This window comes from Berghia stephanieae, chromosome 15, assembly GCF_034508935.2.
Source record: "Berghia stephanieae isolate SIO BIC M18660-M18661 chromosome 15, UCSD_Bste_1.3, whole genome shotgun sequence".
Taxonomy (NCBI): domain Eukaryota; kingdom Metazoa; phylum Mollusca; class Gastropoda; order Nudibranchia; family Aeolidiidae; genus Berghia; species Berghia stephanieae.
This window is the reverse complement of record NC_088374.1, coordinates 1,181,404-1,187,403: the sequence shown is the minus strand read 5'-3', so window position 1 is coordinate 1,187,403 and position 6,000 is coordinate 1,181,404. Positions and strand designations below refer to the sequence as shown.

The following is a 6,000-nucleotide window of genomic DNA, read 5'->3' as shown; positions in this document are numbered from 1 at the left end:
ACTAGTAAAGAGAGTTTTCTTTTGGTTCAATAAAAGTTTTAGATCTTTTGTTATCCAAGGCTTGTTGTTAGGATAATATTTTCTTTCTTTTTTACAAGACACTAACTGTTCACAGAATTTTAAATACTCACTCACACAGTCATTCAGCTCATCCACACTATCACATGATTCGATAAAAACATTCCAGTCAGTGCATTCAAAACAACCACGCAAATCTTCACACACACTTCCGTTCCAGATCTGTACACTATGCTTTACTGGTTTTAAACGTTTAAAAACAGGTCGGTAGGTTGGGAGTAGCAAGAGCATGCAGTGGTCAGATAAACCTAATGGGGCACGGGGTAAACATTTATAACTATTTTTAATATTACACAGGAATAAATCATGCTGAAAAAAATAATGCTGAAAACTTATATAGAGCTATATCTCCGAGACACCAGACTCTAAGCGCTTAAATTACAAATTACTTTGGCTGAAACAATATCAGTAACACACACAAGCACACACACACACACACACACACAAAACACAAACCAGACCAATCTTGCTTCTCATATCATCGACTAAAATCGAAACAGGAATCTTTTAAGCGAACGTTTAAAAATAGATAAAGTTTCTTTTTCACGAATGCTCTGCGGTAAGGCGTTCCAAACGGAGGGTTCGAAATGAGAAAAGGATCTCATTCAAGCATTTTTCCGTATTCGAGGGACAACTAGTTTGCTGGAATCACTGGCTGAACGTAAGGGGCGAGGTTTTGAATATCTTTCAATTAGTTCCGAAAGGCTTTGAATTTAATCCTTTTATCAACAAGCAGCCAAAGTAGGTCATGAAGCAGAGGTCCGGTAGAGTCGCACCTACGCTTCATGAATACTAGTCTGGCAGCACTCTTTTGGACAATCTGAAGACGCCAAACATCAAAACATTATTATTATTATTATTATTATTATTATTATTATTATTATTATTATTATTATTATTATTATTATTATTATTATTATTATTATTATTATTATTATTATTATTATTATTATTATTATTATTATTATAACTTTAATATGATATTTCTCTGTTACCATTTTACTCTTATACAGTGCTACAATTCTTCTCTTGGTAACCTACAAAATGCTTTATCCGGGTCAATGAACACACAATTTATTCCCTTTGATTTTCTCTATACTTCTTTACGGCCATTAGGAGACCAAATCTGGCATCTGATGTACTTTTTCCAGCAACAAATCCAAACCGTTTTTTACTTATATTTTCTATTCTTATTATCGATTTCTCATTCCCACAATATCTTCATTGTGTGGCTCAGTAACTTGATGCCCCCATAGATGTCACATTCTCCTCGTTTTTTTAATATGGGGATCGTACTTTGTGTCAATTCTTCTGGGATTTCTTCTTTCTGTAAGATATCGTTGAATAACCGTACAAGAATATTTAACCTTCCATCTCCAAGAGATTTACAGACTTCTGTTGGCATCACGCATGCTCCAACTACTTTCCCCCTTTTCATCTTGCGCACTGCATCCCACACCTCATTTTTGCTTATCTCATCTACTATCTTCTCTTTAGGTTGTATAACTGCACTTCTCCTGCCCCTGTCATTCTATTCATTCATGAGATGTTCGTATTATATTTTCCACCGTGCTCGAATCTCTTCATCTTTGCCAATATCCTCCCATTCTCGTCTTTGATCATCTTAATATGTTGTTTACTCTCCTATTCTTGTCCTCTTACTTCGCTATGCTAAAAATATGTCTCTGGCCTTCTTCATTATCAAATTGATCATACATATCTTTGAATATCTCAGACTTTGCTTAGGAGCAGCTCTTTTTGATTCTTTCTTTGCCTGCTTATATCAATCTACTTTCATAGCATCCCTGTTTGTCTCCATGTTCTTCCTTGCTTCCCTCTTTTTCTTTATTGCTTCTTGGACCTCTTCATTCCACCACCATGTTATTTTCCAGCTTTTCCTCTTCGGGGGCTGACCCCTTGCACGTCTTTGGCCACTTCACCGATTGTATCAGCGGCTTATTTTCATTGATTTCATTATCATTATAATAATAATAATAATAATAATAATAATAATAATAATAATAATAATAATAATAATAATAATAATTATTATTATTATTATTATTATTATTATTATTATTATTATTATTATTATTATTATTATTATTATTATTATTATTATTATTATTATTATTATTATTATTATTATTATTATTATTATTATTATTATTATTATTATTATTATTATTATTATTATTATTATTAGTGTTAGTAGTAAAGTAGTTAGTAGTAGTAGTAGTAGTAGTAGTAGTAGTAGTAGTAGTAGTAGTAGTAGTAGTAGTAGTAGAGTAGTAGTAGTAGTAGTAGTAGTAGTAGAAGTAGTAGTAGTAATATAATAATAGTAGTAGTAGTAGTAGTAGTAGTAGTAGTAGTAGTAGTAGTAGTAGTAGTAGTGCGGCTATCTGGTCTAGTGGTATGACACTCGCTTTTGGATCGGAAGGTCCTGGGTTCGAGCCTCCCGCTCGGCGCATAGTTGAGTCCTTGGAAAAAGCTCTTTACTCACGTTCTCTCACCGTACTCAGGTGTAAAATTACTATCTGGCCGTCAACAGCGTTGTCCGAAAAATTGTAAAATCGCCTAACAGGCGGCATGTCCTGTCCTACATGTTAAATATTGCTGTTGACCAGGGACCCCTTGTAAAGAGCTTTGAGCACATTTAGTGGATATTGCTCTATATAAAGGTCAATTTTAAAGATTTGTCATTTTATATTTATATTATTATTATTATTATTATTATTATTATTATTATTATTATTATTATTTATTATTATTATTATTATTATTATTATTATTATTATTATTTTATTATTATTATTATTATTATTATTATTATTATTATTATTATTATTATTATTATATTATTATTATTTATTATTATTATTATTATTATTATTATTATTATTATATTATTATTATTATTATTATTATTATTATTATTATTATTATTATTATTATTATTATTATCATTATTATTGCTTATATTATTATCATTATTATTAATAATAGTACAGAAAACCTCACAAGTATTGTCAGAAAATTCATCATCGTATTCCAATGAACTTGTGATGAAGACGGACTAGAATTTCATTTAAGTAGAACTGAAATTGGCGGGATTAAAATTGAGACCGTACTTAGTTCATGGAATTAATTTGAATGTAATTGGTCCTCACTGAGTTAATGCGTTGGATTAATCACGTGACTTTCAAATTAATTGATTCGATAATGGAAAACCTTATTCTAATCAACAAAACAAAACATTAATATTATTGCGCATTACAAACCAATTTTCCCATATCCAATACGCTTTATATGTGATTTACTGGTATGACTCTCTACATATTTTCCAATGGTTCTAGATCCAAGTCTCGCTCTGAGCTGCGCATAATTGAGTCCTTGAAAATCGATTTTTTTATCACATTCTCTAACCGTACTCAGGTGTAAATGGGTCCATGGCAGTTAACAGGGTTGTTGTTCAGAAAGAAAAACGTTTACTATCACCTAACATACGTCATGCTTTGACCTGCGTGTAAGTTTTACAACGAGAAATTACAAATTTGAATAATAAGACATAAGGTTTTGGAATTGCAATGCAGAAAGAGCATTTATTTGGGGGCATCGTGGTTCAGCCGCATTGACTGTGCTCCTTACTTGAAAAGTATCGAGTTCCAATACCCGCTGCGATGTCACCTTGAGCAAGTCAACTAGCTCAGTTTGCGGCCCTGCACCGTGGCTGACGCCTGGGTAATTCTAGTCTTCCCTTGGAATAGACCCTAAGGACAAATGTCCCCTTTGGGATGAATACGTAAAATTTAGTTTAATTTAATTAATTAATGTGTTTACTGTCAACCACAACAAAGATCCTCTAACCCCTGATTTCATGTGCTAGAAATTGAATTGGCACTACATTGTTGAGGGTGGCCAAATTGCTCAGTTGGTTGAGCACTCGCTTCACACGCAAAGGGACGGAAATCGATCCCGGGTGCTGCCGAAAATATGTTTTTTTCTGATCCCCCCTGTCTACCTAGAAATAGTTGGGTAGCTGGATCTATTAGATCCTGCGGAAAGTACTTTGTGATATACTTGCTTCCTATCCAAAGGATAGAAAGCTTTTCTATTGTCCGTTTTACGCTATATAAACCGGGATAAACTTCGGCACCGTGATTCTAGTGGCTCTGAAGAATTACTTTACACTGTTGAAACGACAAAATACCTTTGACATGTCGTGGGTCAAGGACATCCGTTGTGTGTCATATCGTATTGAAAATATTTGTGTATGTGTGGGTGTGTGTGTGTGTGTGTGTGTGTGTGTGTGTGTGTGCTGTTTACTGATGAATATATTGAGATGGGTTGAACACTAGGACTTCATATAGATGTCACTGGTTGAACATGATAGGAGACAAGAGACGGGGTATGTGGGAAGGAAGGATTGGATATACAGCCTGACTGGCGTCACATCCAATCCTACATGTTACATGTTGCTATTGGACAGAGACCCTATGTAAAGAGCTTTGAACACTTTTAGTAGATATTGAGCCATATAATATTTCAATTTTCTAACATTGTTTAATTGCTATGTATTTGTCTGTTTGTTTTGTATTTTTTCTGGCTAAATATCATTTGTGATGTCAGGTCCTGACTTTGGAATGTGTAAAAATTCACGAGTACAAAAAGCTTGCATTAGTGGCTGCTGTTGTGACCTAAATTATATATATATATATAATATATATATATATATATATATATATATATATATATATATATATATATATATATATATAACAGTCCTCAACTCCGCCAGAAATTTCTGTTGAATAAGTCGGTTGAATTTGAGTCGAAGGAGGTAATATAGCTTTAGATAACGCCTTGCATCACTATTCATCAGACAAGTAGATCGTATTGATAGCCCGATCTTCCTATTCATCAACCGAAAAGAGCTACTTCCGGTATGACATAGTAGTAACAGCTGATCGACCCACGGACAATTCATTCCGATGGCCATCCAGTCATACATATGTATCGCCACAACCCACGTGTCATTATGTGCAGTCAAGACAATAATCCAAGTTTATATCCATATATTCACATGTTAAATGACATAAATCTTTGAGAATCATGTCGGACAAAGCCAAAATAAAGAAATAATTATTTTCTACTAATAACATCATAACTTTGCTACCAAACGGCGCAAATTTTAGAATTATATCAATCACAACTTACATAAAATTAGCACATATGGCAACAAAAACACGTTTGATGAAATCTTACATAGCGTTGGTGAAAAGTGTCAATGATAGAAAAAATACAATGTAAACTGGTTTAAGAAAAATAGGTCTTTGAAATCAGGGAAAGGCATTTTTGACAGCCTGTATATTTCTTATCAAATTGAAAGATAATGTCATGTGTTGTTTTAGACGTCTAGATCCAATTAGATTAGTCGTCCAACTGTTGTTAATTGAAGACATTTGACTTGATCATATTTTAGAAATTGAGTGAGGGATTTTATACATTAAAAAATAATAAAAATTATCACTTGCTTGTCTGAACATGAATGACAACACGACTATTTCTAGATTCATTGTATTTTTTTAAATTTTATAGTTAATGGTTATGATTCAGTAGTAGTAGTAGTAGTAGTAGTAGTAGTAGTAGTAGTAGTAGTAGTAGTAGTAGTAGTAGTAGTAGTAGTAGTAGTAGTAGTAGTGAGTATAGTAGTAGTAGTAGAAAAGTAGTATAGTAGTAGTAGTAGTAGTAGTAGTAGTAGTAGTAGTAGTAGTAGTATAGTAGTAGTAGTAGTAGTAGTAGTAGTATGTAGTAGTAGTAGTAGTAGTAGTAGTAGTAGTAGTAGTAGTAGTAGTATAGTAGTAGTAAGTATAGTAGTAGTATGTAGTAGTATGTAGTAAGTAGTAGTAGTAGTAGTAGTAG

The 6,000-nt window shown here is 32.8% G+C and overlaps 1 long non-coding RNA gene across 1 annotated transcript in view; it reads right to left on the bottom strand.

Annotated features, from left to right (window-relative positions):
• Positions 1-3,208, bottom strand: part of LOC144960286 (uncharacterized) — a 9,108-nt gene extending 5,900 nt beyond the window's left edge. The window contains exon 1 of the long non-coding RNA XR_013642826.1: positions 3,100-3,208. This is a non-coding gene — a long non-coding RNA (uncharacterized LOC144960286). The remainder of the gene's footprint in view (positions 1-3,099) is intronic.
• Positions 3,209-6,000: the final 2,792 nt, after the last annotated feature.